Source organism: Rhinolophus sinicus, chromosome 3, assembly GCF_057876585.1.
Source record: "Rhinolophus sinicus isolate RSI-liver-muscle chromosome 3, RSI-T2T, whole genome shotgun sequence".
Classification (NCBI taxonomy): Eukaryota; Metazoa; Chordata; class Mammalia; order Chiroptera; family Rhinolophidae; genus Rhinolophus; species Rhinolophus sinicus.
Window position 1 is genome coordinate 193890702 of NC_142503.1, and position 23184 is coordinate 193913885.

Genomic DNA, 23184 nt, shown 5'->3' on the forward strand with positions numbered 1-23184 from the left:
CTGGAGGGTTCGGCGTCCTTTTTCCACTTCCCAACCCCTTTTTAAAGGACCTTCCCACTCGCCTGCTTTTGCTCCGCATTAGTGGTGCGGGGCCCAACGCATTAGGGGAGACGACAGACCCCACCTCCTTCCCACACCCGGAGCTGGGATAACCAAATAACTGAGACGGGGACAGTGGCCCCACTTATGTAAATTGCTCATTTGCATAGGTTGCAACCGTGTACCTTACCTCACAGCTGTGAATTAAAATATGGAGGCCAAGTAAGTGGCTGGCTTAAAGAAAATCCTATTAATTTGTGCCAAAACGTAGACATCTCTTCCAGAGGACTCACCTGACAGGTTTACTCCAGAGGTCGGGTAACGGCAACCATGCTTCTGCTCAAGAGTTAGCACTTAGCACCTACTACGCGCTAGACACTGACTAGGGCTGCACTGTTAATACAGCGGCCACCAGCCTTATGTGGCTCCTGAGCACTTAGAATATGGCTACTCTCAGTTGAGATGTGCTGGTCGAACTCAGACGTGTGTGTTCTTTACCAGAAAAGAATGTAAAACATCTAATAATTATATCGGTTACATGTGGAAGGGGTATTATTTTTAATGTATTGAAATAAATAGTAGTTTCATTTTTTTAATGTGAGTGCTGAATGAATTTTCATGTTCCATGTGGCTCGCATTATATAATATTACTGTTGGACAGGCTGGTGTAAATAAGCCGGTGATCTTCATGTGGACCCTGTGAGGGAGGTGCTGTAATTGCTGCCCCCAACACATGTACACACTATTAAAATGAAAACCTCCAACAAGTAAACTAATAAAGGAACAACTGAGATTTGAACCCAGGTATTCTGGCTTGGAGCTGATGTGCTCAGTCGTTACTGTGCTCAAATTTTGATCATATACTTACTGTAAATTGGCTTGCAGGTTTCACTTGAACATAGAATGTTCGTGGGTAAAAGGAGGAAATAGTCAGAATGCTCTTGGCACACTTCCACAGAAAATGTTTCTTATATTGCAAGCACAGTGGGAAATAGATCTCTCCAGTAATATACAGAAACGCTTTGGAGCCATAATCCTTTATGAGAGGATGGCATCTCAGGATGGGAACAGGTATTGGGGTCCACTAGCAATGGGAATTTGTGGGCAGGTAACACTTTCAGCCCCTCCTGCTAGCCTCCCAATCTGTCAAAACTAGCTGGGCTTCTTCATCCACAGGTTTCTCTGATTTTCATCAATTTAAACTTTTTTAAAAAATAAATAAGCACATATATACTCTGTGGCTTGTCCATCAGAAGCCATTAAAAAGTATACAGTAAAAATTATCTCTCCCCCGACACCTGTCCCCATGCCCAAACATGTACCCACTATTTTTTGCTCATTCTTCTAGAGCAATTCTTTATGCATGTACGAGCCCAGACGTTCCTCAATTTACAAAAATAGTGGCATGCCATACACATTGACTATGCCTCGCTTTTTATTACAGAATATATCAAGAAGATATGTGTATAGCAATATATACAGAGCTCCTTGCCTTTTTTTTTTTTTTTTTCCAATTCCCAAAACATTTTATTGCAGGGCTATGCCATAATTTATTTAACCAATTCTCTATTGATGGACAGTTAGACTTCGTCTTTTGCAATTAAACATTGATCCACTTGGAACTGATTGCATACGAGGGGTGTGGTATGGATGGATTTTTTTTTTCCAGATGGCTACACAGTTTGCTATTTATTGGCCATTTGTGGAAGAGTTCACTTCTAGACTATATTGTGTTCCCATGGTGTATCTATTCATCCTCCAGTTGCTGGTTTATTTTAAATCTGGAGACATAAAATCTTGTAAGGGATAGTGTTTCATACTTTGTTTAGATCACTAGAAATCTTAGAGCTAATATTTCAGCCCATATTAAGCAGCAGTACAGTTCCATGTGGTATGCATTTTCTGTGGGCTAATTTTTATTTTCCCTTTGCCCTGATTATATTCCACAATTTGTTTCATTTTTATTTTTATTTTTGGTAGAACAAGCCAAAATATAAATAAATATACCTTTGTTTAAGACTCTCTGTTTGCAAGTAACAGAAACCAATCTTAACCAAAAGGGAAGAATTTATCATAAGGATGTAGGAGTTTCTCACAAAAGCCAGGGGCAGAAATACAGCTGCATCATAGCTAGGGCCTACAACCAGTAATTGAAAAGCTTCCAGGAACCCAAAAGATACTCTTCGTGTCCTTCTGTGACATTTTTCCTTTGTTACCTGCTTCATCTGTGTATCTCTCTCTACTAACTTGTTCTCTCTGCTTTACAACTGACTCAGAAGAATACAGCCACCTCATGTTGATCTAGGAAGTCAGGCCAGTGTCGGGGTGTGAGCCCAGAAAGGGAAGGAAGGACAGCCATTCTGTAAAGTCAGGTGACTGATTATACAGGGGGGCTACACAAAGGAAAAACTATTGAGGATAATAGCAGCCAGCTTTCTCACTTTTGGAGAAGGGGTTACAAATACAAAAAGAAGAAAAGCAAGAAGGCTTGTGTGATTGGATGGGAATTAGAGGTGTTGATGTGAATTCAAGGTTTTTCAATATATATATATATATCTATAAAATAAATACAAATGTAAAAGTATCATATAGATGAGCCTAGAACATCTTGTGCCCGAGAGTATGAAAATGCTCAAAGAATGATGAAGACAATTCAAAAAGAGAAAGCAGTCGTCTTGAAGGGCCTCCGGCTGGCCAATCTGAGACAACTTTTGAGCATCAAAATAAATTATGACAATACAATATAGCCCATGAATATGGATATATCTATGAATCCACACTGACCTTTTTAACAAATAAATAAATCAAAAGAAGAGACAGCTCTTCCTTTGAGTAGAATTCAACTAATAAATTTGGAAGGAATAATGGAATTGGAAAATCACTATTTGGCAACCATCGGCCAAGAAATATCAATGTTTACTAAATCTAGTGGGTAAAAGTTAGACAAGGAATGAGATAGTAATATAGTTTCAAAGCATGTCCCCATAAAATTATTATTTAAAAAAACGAGAACTTTACAAAAGAGAATCTAGCAGATACACCACCTTACTCAAGTATTCAAAGTTAACTGTCACACAAGGGGTCACAGACAAACTCCCCAAGGCCACATGGTGCATCTATAATGTGGGATTTATTGGGGAAAACTTACATGCAGAGAAGTGGGAGAGTGAACACTGTCCCTTTAACTTTCATTATTACACGACATAGGCCAAGCACAGCTCTTGACCAGGGCCAACGTTCCAGCAAGACAAGGCCTGCCTCTGCCAGCAACCAGGTAGGTGTACAACAGACAGAGACAGAGCCCAAGACAGAAGTGGGCCCCATCCCCACACTGCATTACATATTTATATGTTGGCCTAATTAGGGGTGGAGAATTTCTAGTTTCTCTAAATAATAAGAACTACGACAAAGGAACTGCTATGATGGCAGATGCATATGGATGGATATTGGGTACAAAAGAAGGGGAGCCTAACAGTCCATGGGGGTAAAAGAAGTTCTTCCTAAGTAAGGAAACCACGTAAGCTGAGACCTAAAGTGCTAGTGAACAAGTAAAGGGTAGGGAACTTCCATGCAGAAGGCCCAGGATGCCCAAAGCCCAGAGCCAAGGAGCTGTGGAGGCTCATTCAAAGAACTGAAAGAAACCCAGTGTTGACCCAACCATAGAGCAAGAGATGAGACAGGAAAATGACACCAGAACGGAAAGAACTTGTGTATCATGTTAAGGATTTGCTGTTTCATCTCAAAGACGAAGAAGCCATACAAAGGTTTTTAAGCCACAGATAATGTGATCAGATATACATTTTTAAAAGTGAACTCCAGCCCGTGAGAAGAACAAAATTAAAGTGTTCATTTGCAACAGTGTAAAAGATACGGTAGCTTTGAGAAGGATAGTCAAGGGGAGAGGAGGATAGTCAAGGGGAGAGAGATATAGCTGATTTAGATATATTAGGAGGGTAAAAATGTGACTGTTTTACTCTCCTCTTTTATAGTTCCAGTTTCAAGTCCACCAAGACTATTTTCTAGAAAGTAGAAGGTACAATTGGCGTAGAACATTGCCAGGCATCAGAGTTTTACAATCTGACCAATGGGTCTTATTAAATGTAATTAAGATGAGGCGTCTTTACCGCAAGGCAAAACTTCTTTTGTTGTTATTTTGCTCTGTAACAAAATATTAAAGCAGCTAACCATGAATCTTAATCTTCTCAAATAGCATTTTCAGTTAGAATAAAATGTAGAGAAAAACAAATACGCCAGTCAGGCACATTCAGTACCGCTTTTACTGTCCCAGATTATATCATGCCTCTCTTGAGACTTGAGTAAAATTAACTCAATATTTCGTGGCATCTCTTTTTGGAGGGTGATTTTTAATTCAATCATGTTTTTTTCCCTCACATCAGTACTGAATCCCTGAGGCTTGTTTAATTTAGAACTAAAGAACCCTGACCTTCAAACGATACGGTATTTTACAAGGGCAAGTTATCTAAAACTACTTTCTGCTTTTCCCAGTATTCTGACTAGCTCTCCTATGGAGTTTCAGTATCCTTTCACTCCTACAGGGGAAAATAAAACAACAGAAAAGATTACAGCCATGTGGTAAGCATATCAGTGTCACAGTATTTGATTGACTTTTCCCCGCAATTGGAATAAAACAATTTTCCCGTAACTTAGCATCAGCTTTTTCATTTGGAAAAAGAGTGTAATCTTAATTTATATTGAATTGTTACGCAGTAAACAACATTCAGGCAGCATTACTACTTATGCTAAACACAGTTTTAAAGAAGCTTGGCAGTAACAAAACCAAGTTTGCCTAGATTTTTTTAAATGCAGTTAAACAGATCTATAGACTTTTAAATTGGTTTTAAGTAGCTTTATTGTCCATTCCTTCTCTCCTCACTACATTCACCACCCCATTCATTTTCCTAGACAAATGAAACTTCTTGTCATTTTTTTCTTAGTTCTCATACTCCAGATATCCTTCCATCCAATTCTCTTCCGCATGTTGCATGAGGCAAGAAAATGAGAATAAGGCAACTGCCAGGGTAGCTCCCTGCTATGGCCTGAATATTTATGCCCCCCTCCCCCCCCTCCGCCCTCCCAATTTCTGTTGAAAATATCTTGAAATCCCAAGGCGATGGTGTTTGGAGGTGGAGCTTTGGGGAAATGATTAGGTCGTGAAGGTGGGGCCCTCATGAATGGGATTAGTGCCCTTTCTTCCTTTTAACATAAAAAGATACATATTCTTTACTTAAACTATACCAGGAGATACCAAATTTCAAGATAATGCTATCATACCTCCCAAAACAATAGAAACTTTATTTTCTATTTTTCAGAGAGTTCTAATTGTAGGCTCTGCTGTACCAATGCTTATCTCTGCTTTAAAGATTTTAACTCTAAAGTGGGGACCAGCTCTGGGAGAAAATATGAAATAGGCTTATACTCAAGGGGCGGGCAGAGCAACAAGACAGAAGGAACCTGGGCCTGGACAACATAGACATCCTGCCTGCCTCGGGACTGTTACATAAGAGAGAAATAAAATACAGCCATTGTCCTTTTGGGTTTCTTTGTTGCAGCAGCTTAGACTAATAATGGTCCCAAATCTCTCCCCAGCCAGGAAAGGAAGCTGTTGCTTACTGAGGGTACCAGGTCTCCATGTTCCAGGATGTCTCTCTTTCAGATTCTAATGGCAGCTCCTGGCGCAGGAGCTCACCCGAGGAGACATATATAAATCCGTATTTTTCCACCAGCTTTTCACACTGCATGCCTTTGCCAGAGCCAGAAGTCAGAAAAGAAGTCATATGTCAGACATGCACCCCAAGTCTGTTGCCTCATTTTTGACTATAGTCACCATGGTGGGCAAGCCTCGGGGCTTCATGCACTAAGCACGTATTGAGCACTTACAATTTACCGGAAGCTGCGTTGGGAGATGTGGATAGAATAAAGAACGGGAGATAGTCCTTGCCCTCAAAGAGCTTACTGTCCATGGACAGTGGAGCAGGTGCTACAGACAAACAGCAAGTGGTTACTAGATGTGGTCTAGTGGGGAGGAGCTCAGGTTGCTAAAGGGCACAGGGGAGGGGTGCGGGACTCCCTGTTGGCAGAGATGCAAGACAGAGGCAAGTTCCCTGGGGAACTGAACCCGCTCATTGTGCAAAGCACCGACCACAGGGCCTCATACATAGTGGGTACTCAGCAAATGCTAGCTGTCAATTTTTAAAAGAAATTGTTTCCATTTTCAAACAATCACCAACTTACAGAAGACTCATGAATACAAAAAACTTTCTGGGACATTTGAGAAGAAGAAGTCCCAGAGAGCTTGCTTGCCCCTTCTGCCACGTGAGGACACAGCCAGAAGTCCACAGTCTGCCACCTAGAGGAGAGCCTTCACCAGAATCTGACCCTGCGGACAGCCTGATTTTGGACTTCCAACCTCCGGAACTGTGAGAAATACATTTCTTTTATTAATGCCAGTCTGTAATATTTTGTTATAGCAGCCTGGACAGACTGAGACACTCTCTATGTACGTCTAGTATCTGGGTGCACTTTGGCATGCTGTATATATTAGCTTGCTAGGGCTGCCATAACAAAATACTGCAGACTGGGTGGTTTAAACAATAGAAATGTATTTCCTCCCAGTTCTGGAGGCTGGCAGTCCAGGATCAAGGTGCTGGCAGGCTTGGATTCTTCTGAGGCCTCGCTCCTTGGCTTACAGACGGTCACCTTCTCCCTGTGTTTTCACATGGTCTTTCCTCTGTGCCGCCACATCCCTCACGTCTCTTTCTGTGGGTCCAAATTTCCTCTTCTTGTAAAGACACCAGTCATACTGGATTAGGACCCACCCACATTTACTCATTTTACCTTAATCAGCTCTTTAAAAGCCCTATCTCCAAATACAGTCGTCTTCTAAAGTCCTGGAAGTTAGGGGTTCGACGGATGAATCTTGCAAAGACACAATCCAGTCTGTAACACTATACAATGCTTCCACCATCAATGGGGTCACAGGATGCATGTAACTGACCCCCGGAATACCATCCCAATCTCAACACTGGTGGAAGCCATTTCCCTCGTTTGTTCACTGTCTAATTAGGGCCTTCCCTCTTAAGTAATAATTCAGAGGGCGGAAAAGAGGCCATTAAGTGTGAATTCCATGAAATCTCCTTAACTTCAAGATTCATCTTTTTCCAGATCTAGGATCATCTCTCTCTATTTCCTGTACCAATTGCTTCTAGACCGATTTTTCTAACAGAGATGTGATTGGATCATTCTGTAATCACAATCTTCATTTGCACCCCAGGCAAAATTTCTAGTGTGTCATTCAAGGTCCACTGTAACCCAGCTTCTACATGGTTTCTGGCCTCATGTCCTGTCCCCTCCTTGGTTTTCCCACAGCAACGTCACCCAATTGTAGCACTGATCACATTGCATTTCTTCTTCTCTCTGCCTCCTCACCTTCACCGCCAGCCCACTGCCCCCACTAAGCAGAGCTGCTCGAGGGCACCACAGTGGTATTTGTGTCTTACTCCTCTCTGTGTCTCAGCATGCACGTGTAGCAAAAATAAAAAGAAAGAAAGGAGGGAGGAAGGATGGGGGAAGGAGAGAGGACAAAAAGCAATCTTCCTATGATTCCCTATGTCTTAAAACATATATTTACTCATCATGCCATTAGTATGAAGAGACTTGTCTCTGTTTAAAGTTTCACTACAAACATCTCTTTCATGCAATTTCAAGACAAGTTATACAGTACACTGATTACACAGAAGGCAGTGGCCCGTGCTTTGGTGTAGGGCACAGTAACTGCCTTGTCTGTCCTGGCACAGCACACATTTTCCTCAGTGGGAATTCTCTTCCCCATGACCCGACCGCTGACAGTCTAGTTCGGTGGGTCTGCCAATCACAGACCCTACCCCTAACCTCGGAGCTGGACATTGGGCATGTGAAGGCTGCAGCATTTATGGTTCCCCCTTCTCCTGGCCACATGACCTCAGCCTGTCCAATCAGAAACCTTCTTAGCACTTTCTGCCCAGAGTTAGTGAAGATGAATCTCTTTGCTTCACTGGTCAGGATGTTGTGAACATGGTCCTGGAAGCTGCTGGCACCATGTTCCCTAAGTGTAGAGAGAGCCCATTCCAGAAGAAGCAAGTGATGGCAATGAGCAGAAAGGCAGAAATGAGAGAGATGGAGGCAGGCAGTGGAAGAAGAGGAATAAGAGAGAGAGCCACTGAGATTAATCAAACATATCTTGCTTAAGTCTGATTCAAGGTGTCCCTAAAGCCAGCTTCACCCCTTCTTGTCTCCATTATTTCTTAAGCTACTTGACATCCTTATTCTTGCAAGTGAAGTAATTATAAACAAAAGTAAGCTAGACTTGCCATTGATTCTTGGCAAGTTCCTACACACTGTGGTCGTGGGACAGTATATCTAACGGGAAAGAGGCCAGGCTCTGTAGTCAGATAATCTAGATCAGAATCCAGCTCCATTTCTTACTAGGTCACCTGACTTCAGTTCCCTCCTCCGTAAAGTGGGACTAACAAGAGTACCCATGACCTGGGGTTCAGAGAAGTCAATGAAATAACGTACATAAAGTGATTAGCACATAATCAGCATTCCATAAGTTGTAGTTCTTATGAATGACATGTAGCAGGAATAGCTGAAATCAATTAAACAAGAGTATCAACAAATATGTGAACACGCCGTAACTATAGGGGTTCTCTACTCTTATCACCCTGAGCTGGGCACTCTGGGGAATGAGGACACAGCATGTGGTCTATGGTCTCAAGATGCTAACAGTCCCACAGGTAAAAAGAGTTTCAAAATGTATGAGATGTCACAAGGTAAGCCAAGATTATTTGCCAAAGAAGAATTTGTACATAGGAATTTAAAAGAAGAAAAGTTTGCTTCACCATCAGTGAGAGACGATGACTAGATTGTAAAGAGCAGGTGGGATTTGCAGAGGTGGAGAAGAGTCTGCACTTGAATTTCCAGGGATGGGCAACGAGTGTTGCAAAATTAAGGAGCTGGACGTTAGGAAACTGCAAATCCAAACCACAGTGAGATACCACTTCATACCCATGAGGATAATTTTTATCAAAAAGAGAAAGAAAAAGGAAATAATGAGCATTGGCAAGGATGCAGAGAAATAGGAACCCTTGTGCATTGCTGGTGAGAATATAAAATGGGGCAGCCACTGTGGAAACCAGTTTGGTGGTCCCTCCAAGTTAAACACAGAGATGCCGTCTGATCCAGCAATCCCCCTTCTCGGTGTATACCTAAAAGAAACTAAAGCAAGGGCTCGAACAGATAGTTACACACCAATATTCACAGCAGCATTATTCACAGTAGCCAAGAGGTGGATACAACCCAAATGTCCATGGACAGAAACGAGTAAACAGAATGTAGTATATATACACAATAGAATATTATTTAGCCTTAAACGGGAAGGAAATTCTGATCCATACTACAGTCTGGATAAACATTATGCTAAGTGAAAAAGCCAGTCACAAAAAAGGAAAAAATAGTGTATGATTCCACTTACGGGGGCACCTGGAACAGGCAAATTCATAAAGCTGACCGTGACACTGAAGTTCCCGGGGTGGAGGGAGAGGAAAAGGGGGAGTTATTATTTAATGGGTACAGTTTCTGTTTGGGATGATGATAAGTTCTGGAAATGGGTTGTACACTTAAAAAGAGTTACCCTTTTATGTTAAAAAAAGAAAAAGTAAGGATGTCAAAAGTACCAAGGGTTGGTTTGTGGAGGGACAAGTTGACCAGTTTGGCTTTAGGAGAAGGTTCCTGAAGGGCTGGATGCCAACACTTGTGTGAAGAGAGACCTACTCAGGAGACCGAGGGAGATCACCTAGGTAAGAACTTATAATTACAACAACGATTCCCAGTGGTTATGAGAGCAGGGACGCTTTTTTTTTTTCCAGCTAGAGACCCTGGTAAGTAGACTGAGGGTGCATCAAAAACCACCATCTCAGTGACTACTGCAGAGAGCAGCCTGTGTGGCACAGAGCGGGAGATAAGAATGAGACCTGACTGTGGAGGAAGTTAACTGGAAATTCAAAAAGCTAACTAGGAAGAGTAGATTGCATCTTCCCTCCTGCCTACCCACCGTCGGAGCTAAGTGCTTTCCTCTGTGCCATGCTTCCGCTGCCTTACTCCACAGCGTCTGCACAACCCCCCGGGCCAATACGGCAGTAACGATTGCTATCCCATTGTACAGATGAGGTATTTGAAATCTAAAGAGGACTTTTGAGTGTGCCCAAGTTTAGACAGCCGATAAGTGGGAATATTGGGTTTCATCTTCTGAGGGCCCATCGCTATCTGCCTTAAAACTGCCTGAGCCTGAATCGGTGCTGCCGGCAAGGCTGTGGCCCCATGTCTTGTCACAGTCAAACTGTTTTCTTAGGTAATTGTTTATTACAGCTTGTCTGCATTGATCAATTTTGGGGGGTGGCAATGCACAAAAACCAAAGCTAGCTACCTTAATTGACCAAGGGATTTTGTTGGAAGGATACTTGAATCCCACAATATAGCCTTAGCCCTGTTTTTTCAGAGGGAGAGCTGAATAACCGAGGGGGGGGGCAGGAAGTAGGAGGCATGTAAGACTCAGCATCAGAAGCGCAAGCTCCATCTCTGCATTCAGCTACTTATGTAACTCAAACCCACAAGTCCAAGTTCAAAATTCCAAATGCCAGAAAGAATCTGATTGGCCCAGCTGAGGTCACTCTCAGACCAAGTGAAAGACAATACATGAGGGCTGTCAGGAGTCTCCACTGTGGGCAGGGTGCCTTGGGTTCCTGCAGCTGCTGTACAAATCTACCACACACCTCGTGGCGTCAAACAACAGAAATGGATTCTTTTATAGTTCTGGAGGTCACAAGTCTGGAATCAGTTTCATCGGGCTGAAGCCAAGGTGTTGGTAGAGGTGCTTCCTTCCGGAAGCTCAGAGGGCAGAATCCATTTCCTCGCCTTTTTCTGCTTCTACTGGCTGCCAGTATTCTTTAGCTTGTGGCCCCTTCCTCCATCTTCAAAGCACATCACTCTTCTTCCAACATAACGTCACCTCGTATGTAGTCAAATCTCTCTCTGTCTCCCTCTTACAAGGATACTCATAAACACCTTTAGTGTTTACTCAGATAATCCAGGATAATCAAAATCCTTAATCTCACCTGCAAAGTCCCTTTTACCACAGAAAGTAACATTTATAGGTTGGAGGGATTAGGACACTGATGTCTTTGGGGGCCATTATTCAGCTGCCCCTAGTGGGGTAGGAAATTTTCAGATAAGGACAGGTGGACAAACAATCTCAAAGACATCCAAGGCTACCCATTACTGTGATAGCAACTGATGGCATCAAGTGACTGCTGGACCCCAAGCGCTATGCTAAATACCTTGCATGCATTCACTGATTCCATCTTCGTGCTGCTTTAAGAGTACATATTAATGTTATCTCAATTTTGTAAATAAAAACGAAGATGCAGGGCCGGCCCGGCGGCTCAGGTGGTTAAGCTCCATGCTCCTAACTCCGAAGGCTGCCGGTTCGATTCCCACATGGGCCAATGGGTTCTCAACCACAAGGTTGCCAGTTCAATTCCTTGACTCCCACAAGGGATGGTAGGCAGCGCCCCCTGCAACTAAGATTGAACACAGCACCTTGAGTTGACTGCCACTGAGCTCCTGGATGGCTCAGTTGGTTGGAGCGCATCCTCTCAACCACAAGGTTGCCGGATTCGACTCCCGCAAGGGATGGTGGGCTGTGCCCCCTGCAACTAGCAACAGCAACTGGACCTGGAGCTGAGCTGCGCCCTCCACAACCAAGAATGAAAGGACAACAACTTGACTTGGAGAAAAGGCCTGGAAGTACACACTGTTCCCCAATAAAGTCCTGTTCCCCTTCCCCAATAAAATCTTAAAAAAAAAAAAAAATGAAGATGCAATAGATAAGGGGCACAGAGTATCAATGAGAGACTCATTAGAAATGGGACATGGCCATACTCCCATTAGAAGTGGATTGGGGGTTTAAACCTAAGACTGATTGACTCTAGGGCTTGAGTCAGCAGGTTTTCCATCACGAGGGGATGCTCCCAAAAGAGCCAATCTGCACCGTTTCCAGGTTCCCTGACATACGGAGGCCTAACGGACACTGGGAGATGTGTCAAGGCAAATTCTAAAGTCGGCAAAGCTTGTCTTCAACAGTCTTTATGGTTTTTTTCTCCTCTCTGACAACCTTTCCTCACTACTTCATGCTGCTTCCCGGTAAATTTGGTCCTTCTTCCAGATTTCCCTTCCCCAAATAGAAATATAGGCTCCAGACCCACCCCATTTAGTTAAGGTGACCATATAATTTATTGTCCAAACCTGGGCAATAGTAAAATGACACACTATTAAAAATAACATCAGGACAGCACACACATAAACTGGCACTGTCCCAGGCAAGCTGGATACATAGTCATCCCAGATTTAGGTATTCTGCAACATATTTCCTTGGGGCGCCATTTGCAGACAGCTTATTGAAAGCAAGGAGTAAATAAGATACTGTAGGGTGTTAATAGCTAATAATGACTTATTATCACTCTCAGGGGTGTGTATTAGTATTCTGGAAGAGATTTCTGGAATCACAATGATTTAACTCCCAAATGAAAAATCACAAATGATATTATTTCCAGGATGGAGAGAGCCTGGGGACAAAGTGTGTGTTGGAGGTGGGGACTAGAAGAAGGAGCCAGGAATATTTCAGGTGGAGGGCTTTCTAGACTCCTCGTAGAAACCGTCACATCAGTAGAAACCACCTATGCACATCCCCAAGGCTAGCCTTAGGTTCTGCCACCTTGGCTGTTGGTTGTCTGATGGCCTTAACTGCAAGTTGCCATGGATCTCAGCAGTAGACCAGAGAGGAAGGGACCGAGAGTAGGAACAAGATGGGGGTCAGGGTCTGGAAGACTAATGCACTTGTAAGCTGGAGTCAGCAAGGCTCCCTGGATCCAGAAGAGATTGGCGGGTCTGAGCTTGGTCCAAGAACACTCAGTCTGTTGGGCAGGGCCTGTTGGGCAGGGCCTGGTGGCAGATAAGGTTCTCAGACAGCATCATGACTTCACATTAATTTTCCAGTTTGTGATAAGATTCCATCTGATAAGTGCAGACATTTGGATAATAGTTTTGGGCTCCAAGGAATGAGCTAGAAAAGGCTGAACAAAGTATCTGTGTTTCAGCCTAATCAGCGGGACCCAGGGCTGTTCTTGAATCTCCGCCTAGAGAACCAGGGACAACCAAGAACTTGGGTAGTAGCCCAGAACCACAGTTTGGGCAAACAAGGCCGGAGTGCGGAGGAAAATAGCAAAGTGGTGGTCAAACAAAGGCTGTTTGACCAGCCACCAAGCTTAGAGCATCAGTAGTTACGGCAGGGCAGGCAGATCCCCAGTATCCCACTCCCACAGTGTCCAGTCTTGCACGTGGAGGGGAAGAAAATTTTCTTTTTACCTTCTGAGCTCTTGCTGTAACCCCTGTGATAAAAGACAAATTAACAAGAGACTAACAAATAGTTCATTAACATGTGCGGCACACAGCACGTGCGAGAAACCTTCAACCAAAAGTATCTCAAAATGGTGGCTTACAATTCCTGGTATATAGCATTTTCAACAAAGAGCAACAATACATTTATAGAGAAATGACAGGGCAAAGGAAAGCAGTCTTAGGCTTTCAAGGTAGGGAAACTTGGAAGGTGGGAAGGCAAACATATGGGAGGAAACTCACAGGAACCAGATTTGTTTGCAGATTCCCCTGGTGCTATCTCTGGGCTGATAAGAATGTCTTCTTTCCTCCTCCTACAGAGAGGAGGCCTTTCACACAGGAGATTTATCGCCTGCTTGCAGGAAGAAAATGGAGGGGCAGAGTGTTTTTCTTGTGCCTGCTGTTTCTTAAGTGCCTTTAATTCAAAATAATCAATATGTCAGAGTAACGTATTTTGAGGTGACATATTCTGATTTCCTTCACAGTATAGGAGGCTTCCACACAGCCTAGCTTTCTGCAGGACAGAGTGGTCAGAAGTACCCAGCACCTAGCACCCAGAATCTTCTTCTGGTGGTTTCATGATGCCTCCAATGAATTCTTCTCCATGAATGGCTTTCCCCAGCACCTAGAGGAGAGATTTCCAGTATGTCCCCCAGCATTGGCACCATAGCAACTGCTCTGCCCTCCAGTAAGCCCTCTGATCGTGTCTGGCTCTTAGCCCTCAGCATTCTTTATACCTGCAATTTCTATATTCTTGGAGTTCTCTTTTACTTCTTAATAGTCAATCTCTCGTGACACCAATCCCTGTTATAGTTAACAATTCTTTACATTAAAATTTTCTCCTTCACATTTCCCTGTGGTTCTGTCTCCTCATTGAACCCTGGTTAATGCAGTGTGTCGACAGAGCCCCGGCATGTACTGAAATGGGGAGTGTGGTCAGCATGTTTAGCACTGTCCAGTCTCCATTCGTCTGATTCTATTAGTGGGGGTCCTTCAACTTGGTTCACAGACCCCAAGAAGCCTTTGAATCGAATTCAGGGTGTTCATGTGTCAGGATGAGAAAAAAAAATTACATCTTTCTTTTGACTAACGTCGAACTGAAATTTAGCACCTTCTTTACTTATGAATGGCCACAGTAGGATTAATAGAGCCTGTGACTTTGACAGCAGACGGAACCACAGATACTTTTATATCACATTCCAGTTGTAGCTATCTGAAAAATTTGTGTATGCTCATCATGACTTTGACGTGTATAGTAATTAGACCTGCGGCCATATTTGTTATTGATGCAATAATAAGAAGCACAGTTGCAACTATTTCACAATTATTTTTTAATGTAAACGCTTTTGAGACTATGTTTGAGAATTCTGAGAAGTTTCATCAGACTGACAAAAGGGTATATGGCACAGAAAAGGTTAAGGACCCCTGCTCTATAATGATAGACGTTTTAGCCAGGCACATGGATAACCAGGTAAATGCTTCATTTCCCAGAATCCCTTGTAGCTAGTGTGGCCATGTGACCAGGATTCGGCTAATGAGATGTGAAAAGAAATGTGTGCAACTTCTGGGTCATACTCCTAAAATTAAAGGAAGATGTCCTTCCCTCCCCTCCTTTTTTCTCCCCTAGTCAGGGGCCGGACTAGGGACACAGTGGTGGGCAACTGTAGCCATCACTTTAGACAAGGTGATAGAAGCTGCATGTTGAAGACGACAAAGCTACATGGTAGAAGGAACTCGGAATCCCAATAGCATGGAACCTAAACTCTTAGGTGGGAAACGTGACCTTGGATCTTGTTTAAATCACTGGCATTTTGGGTTTTGTTCCAGTAGCTGAGTCAATAGCCTAACACGAAAAGCCTGTGGAGTCTGCAGAAAGTCTGAACACTATTAGAAACGGAACCCAAATTATTTGGGATGAAACCTGCCCTCTTTGATGAATTTATTTAGCTGAGAAAGCTGCTCTGGAAAGGGAGACTCAGGTGGCTTAACTGCAGCTGCCTCTGGTCGGCAGCAGCTTGGCCTTTGTTCATTGTGGATTCCAGCATGTCTAAGTGTCTGCCAAGGAGCCATCCTACCTACCCCTTGGCTGGACCATTTGAGCAATTTCCAAGTATGATGCACATTATATTGAATCCAAAAGAAGGGATTTTAAAGAGGATTTAATTATATTTATTGTTCCATCCATCTACCCATCCACCCATCCATCCGTTCATTTAAGCATTCATTCTTCAACAAAGGGCTTTGGAGCACACTGGTCATGTTCTAAGATTTCCCTGGAGACTAGAGACATAATGACAAATGAGTCCTAGTGTCTGACTTTGGGAAACTGTCAGTCTAGTGTGAGGGCAGTAGATGGAGGGAAACGAGGTCTAGTAATATCCCAATGCTTTGCAGTTGCTTCATGGGGTGACCTTGAATAGTCTAAGTTACAAAGGCTCTGATTTAAGGGTTCATGAGCTTAAATGCAATAAAACAATTTTTCTCATGATCTCAGGTATTTTGCTTAATGTGAAAAAATCCAATTATATAGACTTCCTAAAGGTTACCGATGAATATGAATACCTGAAAAAAAATCAGCAGAAGATGACGTAATTTTTGAGATAAATAAGAATAGTACCAATAGTAGTAGTACCAATAAATAATATAGATAGAACGTGTTTTATGTGTCATTTACTGGGCCAACAGGTGGACCATAATCCAATGCCTGATGACCCCTTCTCTGAGTGTCCTGTCTTGGTTAAAGATGTTATCCAAATCCAGTGAGCAGCCTCGTGCTGGCCATTCCAAAGGTGAACTTGAACTCCCTCTTGTGATTCTGTTTCCTCCCTTTACACTGTCACTGCCCTGGTTCTGATCCTCTGTTTCTCTTTGCAATTCATTACAATATCTTCCTAACCAGTCTCTCTGACCTCCAGTCTTAACCTGCTACAAGCTACCCTCCTCTTTCCTTCCAGATGACTCTCTTGTTTCTGCCTCACTTCAAAGCTCTCAATGGCTCCCCAGTGTCTGCAAAGTTTTCACCCTGGAGCTCAAGGTGCTGCAACCGCTGCTCCCTGCTTATATAACTTCTTGCTCCACCATGGCACTAAGCTTTAGCCACGCCAGCCTACCCTGTTTCCTATACCCGTGATGAAATTTCACACCTCTATGCAGCTGTTCATGCTGTTCCTCTTGCCCGAAATGCCCTTCCTCTCTTTCTGTGCCTTGAGAAATCCTACCATCCTTCAGTGTTTATCTCAACCATCTCCTCCTTTGCGAGGTCACCGTGTTCTGAGACCTGGTGCCCCACAGCTCCAGCTCCCAGTATGCAGCAGAATGACCATCTGCCTTCTCTCTACTTTCAAGAAACATCACAAATATTTTTATTCTAGCACCTACCACAGGGCAGAGTCTTTACTCGCGTATCCTTTTCAATTACTAGATAGCAGTTGCTTGTGGGTTTTCCCAGGTCAGGACATGCTGTCAGACCCATCTTAGGCAGAGCTACTGCAAACGAATGATTTGGTCCAGGGTAGAACCATCACCTCTGACCATGTCCTTTCACTGCCTTGAAACGCTGGGCAGCCCCAGGAAAAGTAAGAACACACGGGCGTCTCCTTAGCTTGCCTCTGAGCTTCCATTTCTCTACCCAGCTCTCCAAAACTGTCCACAAGTCCCTTTCCCTCGTCATTTCATTGCATCCTACGCCGATGCTTGCGGCTTTAGGTAAAGCAGATTTCATCCTTTCACACCCTGAAACCTCAGCTTCTGAGGAAGCACGATCAGCAAGTGTCAGCCTGGGTGAGGGGCTGCCTTAAAACTGTTCTTAAAACCTAGGAGATCCCGAGGGCAGCAGCCTCATGTTAATTATGCTTATGTCCCTCGGAGTCCAGAAAAATGCCCTGAGCACGACATCGTTTACGAAACTCCTGAATTAAATTCATTACGAAAGGAAACAATGATCCACAAAGTCCAAAACCCGGAGCTATCCAATTCAAAGTATTTACAGTAGATGGAGCTATGTATTTCACTGTGATCTGCTCTGTATTTCATACATCATGTGAAGTTATTAACATTTTGGCAGCTAGTATACTTTTTTCTCAGTTATATTAAAAGCCATGGGACTCACTCGCCCTGTTTATCCTTATTAGCTTGAAATTGTTAGAAAATGTTATCAAAAAGTTTCCCTAAACATTATAGTGTGATTAAAATCAACTGGTACAAATAACAGACATTATTGAAAGCCAGAGATGAACCCAAATGGTACCACGGACTTCGGGTGACAATAATGTGTCGATGTAGGTTCATTAGTTGTAACCCAAGTACCCCCATGGAGGGGGACGTTAAAAATGGGGGAGGCTGTGCATGTGGTGGGGGCAGGGGATGCATGGGAAATCTCTATTTTTTCCTCAGCATTGCTGTGAATCTAAAACTGCTCTAAAAAATAAAGTCTTAAAGGAAAAGAGCCAGAGATATAATGACTTCAGAGCTATAAAGGCCCCAGTACATGAATTAATTGTACCTCTATGTCAAGTCTCATGACATTTCTGTCCAGGGCCAGAGAGAACTGTCGTGTCGAAGTGCTGCTGTCTCTCTAGAACATTCAAGGTGTCAGGACATTTCAAAGGTTATAGCAGTGGCTTAAAAGTCTGAAAATGAGGACCAGTGGATAGGAGGGGGTTGAGTTCTAAAACAAGTTAATTGGAGCTTTAAGACTGTTGTTTAAGAGGAAAATAAATACGGATGGTTTTCTAATAGTATCATGGACATTTGTCCTTGGGTTATTGCTTAGATATTTTCACAGGCAGTAGCTCATTTCAATCCTCACAGTGGGGGTGTCATTATTTCCATTTCACATTTGAGGGAACTGAGGCCTGGGAAAGTCGAGACTTACCTGAGTGAGGTCCCTGGGAGATCTGACCCCTGGATGCAGGTAGCAAGGGGAGCGCTGCTGTCTGGTTTTCCTTGTGCGGCAGGATGAGGGCCTTAGATCAAAGTCCTGGCGGCCTCTTTTCTCCATGTGGGTCTTCGTGAGCCCTGTCTGGGAGCAGCTATGGATCCATGACCCAGTTCACATTCTCTCGGGGGCTAGTTCTGGGGGCACAGAAGGTAGGCTGATGTGATGGTAAAAGTCTGGTGACCCCAGGTTCTTAGTCTACTCTGTTGGGCAGCACATGAATGACGCCATTTTTTCCAACCTTAACCTTCTCGTGGGAGGGCCGCCTACCTCCTGGGATACCGTGAGAGTTTTATGATCACGTCATGGGTCTCTAGTCTAGCGCCTGGGAGAGCGCTCACAAAATGGTTGCTGTGTTCCGTATGCATCGTTTTCCTCTCCAGCTACTCATGAGCTCCTTCAGAGGACGGACTTGGTCTTAGTCCTATATATCACCGACACGCAGCAGGCCTTCTGTACAAGTGCTCAAAGCACAAGCTGCCCATATCCGGCCCAGCCCGACAGCCAGGACTTAGGCACGTGTCACCGAGGCTGCTAACTGCCTGTCCCGTCTACATCCCTCACCCTGTTGGTGGTTCATTTAGTAGAGTGTTCACCCAAAGGACACCTTTCCTGACCCTCTAGCAGCTCGGGCGATGAGATGAAAGCTGATGTGTTGTGCAGTTCTCCTGACAATCTTAATGGCAGGACGGCCTCTTCTTCCATTCTGCAGCCCAGCACACGCACGGATGAGTGGTTTGGATGGCAGACACCATTTCGGACCACTAAGGCAAGGATGGCAGTCCAGGGACAATGAAGCCAGAACACTGGGAGCGGTGCGGAAGGGCAGGGAAGCTGGCGAGCCAACCCCTCTCTTGAGACACAAAAACAAAACTTTTATGGTGTTTAAGCCAATGCATTTGTGGGTTTTCTGTCAGAGGCAGCTGAAATTAATCCTAAATATTATGACAATTAATGGAAAGAAGAATGTCGCTCCTTCTTCACATTTGAGCTTTTTATGGCATAGCCAGCCACCCTGTCCAAAATAAGACGTAAGCCACCATGTTGAAACATGACCAGGCACAGCTAGTTACAAGCTTTGGAGAGCGACGTGCTCTATTATGTTATCCGCCCTCCCCCCACCTTTTAAATGTGAGCTGATAGTTTGATGTGTTTTCACCCTGTATTTTCTCCTTTCCCCCATTCCAGCAGGGAGCAGGCAGACTCTGCAGGTTTATGAAGGGCCTCCTGGTACCTGTGTTGAAAACATCAAAAATGCAGACACTGGGCGGTGAACATACGGTGTAATATAGATGATGATACACCTGAAGTCTATGGAACTTTACTAACAACTGTCACCCCGATAAAATTTAATTAAAAGACAAATGCAAAGACAGCAGGGTGAGAGGATGACAGGCAGTGTTGGGGTCAGGGGCAGAGGTGGAAGCCGTGACAGACCAGTGTGGGGGCTCCACAGGAGGCCAGCGGGAATGGCCTCAGGATGCACCAGGGACCTGAGACTCCAAAACCCACCAGAGGTTCTCAAGCCTCACCTGTGACCCAGCCGCAGAGCAGCGAGGGGGCCCCGGGGGCTGGGCCGTCCCCAGTAGTGGCAGATGGTCAGTCATCCCCGGGGCACTCCCCATACCATGGGACCAAGGACCCTTGGCCGTGGAGAGGGCAGAGACATCTAACAGGCATCTCAACTCAACCTGCTCAAGTTCAAACTCCAACCTGCTCCTTCCATGTCTCCCCCATGGGAGCCCCTAGCACCTCCATCCTTCCAGCTGCTAGGGCCAAACCTTGGAGCCTTTTCTGATCCTTCTCGTTCTCTCACACCCCACACCCCATCCATTAGCAAACCCAGAAACTCTGCTTTCAAAATACATGCAAATCCAATCAGTGCTCACAGCCTGGTCTGTGCCATTGTCATCTCTTTCCCGCACAGTTGCAATGGCCTCCTAGACGGCCTCTATGCTCTGCCCTTCTTCTCCAGTCTATTCTCATCATGGCAGCCAGGGTTAGCCTGCTAAAAGGCTAGTCAACATGTGCTCAAAACCCGCCAGTGGATCCCTGCTCACTCAGGGTAAAGGCCAAAGTCCTTACGATGGCCCCCAAAGCCCTACCTGACCTGCAGTTCTTTCCACTCCGCTCCTACCTCTCCCTTCCTCACTCACTGTGCTTTAGCCACACTGGGTTCTTTATTGTCCTTAAAAACACCAGCCACGACCCCAGCTCAGTGCCTTTGCACTCGCTGCTCCCTTTGCTGGGAAAGTTGTTCTCCCAGATATTCCAGTAACTTGTCCCTGTATCTCTTCCAGGGCTTTAGTCTAATATCTCCCCCTCAAAGAGGACTTTCCAGCCTAGTCTAGTAACATTGTATCATCTCTCCACCAACACCAGTCGGGTCCTCCTTCCCTGGTCCTTCTTATAGCGTCTACATATTTCACTTACCTTGTTTCTGTCTCTCCCCACTGGAATGTAAGCTCTGTGAGTACAAGGACTTTGGTTTCATTTATAACTGTTCTCAGCGACCAGAACTGTGCCTGCCATTTATTACACAGACGTGCAATAAATACTTGCGGCGCGGCCTTTTATTTGCCTTGCCTCCTTCCTTGGCTCACTCTTGCTGCCTTGGGATTGCACTCGCCCCCTCAGTGATGCACATAAGCCCGACTCGGGCTCTGTTCTGCGGAACCCAGGTAACTGCAGTACCTTGCGGTAGGTCACACTGCTGGTAAGAGACAGATCCGGGATTCAAACCCAGGCACCCAGGCGGCAGTGTAACTCTACTATTCCCACCACTACTACTACTGCTGTTGCTGCTACTACACTACTGCTACTACTACAAGTACAATTGCTATTAATACTACTACTATCACTACTGCTATTGCTACTATGATTACCACTATCACTACTACCACTGCTACTCCTGTATGATTACTACTACTATTGCTATTAATACTATTACTATCACTACTATTGCTACTATGATTACCACTATCACGACTACCACTGCTACTCCTGTATGATTACTACTACTATTGCTATTAATACTATTACTATCACTACTATTACTACTATGATTACCACTATCACGACTACCACTGCTACTCCTGTATGATTACTACTACTATTGCTATTAATACTATTACTATCACTACTATTACTACTATGATTACCACTATCACTACTACCACTGCTACTCCTGTATGATTACTACTACTATTGCTATTAATACTATTACTATCACTACTATTACTACTATGATTACCAGTATCACTACTACCACTGTTACTCCTGTATTATTACTAATACTATTGCTATTAATACTATTACTATCACTACTATTGCTACTATGATTACCAGTATCACTACTACCACTGTTACTCCTGTATTATTACTAATACTATTGCTATTAATATTACTATCACTACTATTGCTACTATGATTACCACTATCACTACTACCACTGTTACTCCTGTATTATTACTACTACTATTGCTATTAATACTATTACTATCACTACTATTACTACTATGATTACCAGTATCACTACTACCACTGTTACTCCTGTATTATTACTAATACTATTGCTATTAATACTATTACTATCACTACTATTGCTACTATGATTACCAGTATCACTACTACCACTGTTACTCCTGTATTATTACCACTACTATTGCTATTAATACTATTACTATCACTACTATTGCTACTATGATTACCACTATCACTACTACCACTGTTACTCCTGTATTATTACCACTACTATTGCTATTAATACTATTACTATCACTACTATTGCTACTATGATTACCACTATCACTACTACCACTGTTACTCCTGTATTATTACTAATACTATTGCTATTAATACTATTACTATCACTACTATTGCTACTATGATTACCACTATCACTACTACCACTGTTACTCCTGTATTATTACTAATACTATTGCTATTAATACTATTACTATCACTACTATTGCTACTATGATTACCACTATCACTACTACCACTGTTACTCCTGTATTATTACTACTACTATTGCTATTAATACTACTACTAATACTGCTGGTAACTACTACTAATACACTACTACACATTACTATTACTACCACTGCTGTCACTATTAATACTATTACTATCACAACTACTACTAATACTAATATTAGTATTGCTTCTTCTTGGAGCTTCACATGCAAACGCTCAAGGCAGGTTAATAGTTAAAAAGCGTACATTCCTTACAATCTCTACAACCAGTTGGCTTCACTTTTACCCTGGCAACAGTACTCTCTGTTGGGACAAAGGAAAGTGTAATTTCTGGTTGGCAGAGGCACACATGGAAATAAGAAGTATCAATGAGACGGTTCAGTTCATGAAATTTAGACTCAAAAATTTTCTTAGGAATACATGTAATTTTACAAGACCATTCATCATAGCACCAAGCCTAAAATTCCTTAATAGAAAACAGTCAAATAACAAATACTCCAGTTAATTTCCCACAGGTATAAATTATGCAAATACTCATTTATATATTCATTTACAATAATCAATAAATAAGAGTGCATTCATACAATTTTTTACAAAGATCCCTTTTTACAAAGCTACAGCTATGTATACACTAAATAGACAAAATAATCCTTGTACTACAAAATAACATTTCACTTTTTTTCAATAGTTCTCAGAGCTCTCAGTAAAAAATGTCACACATTGTC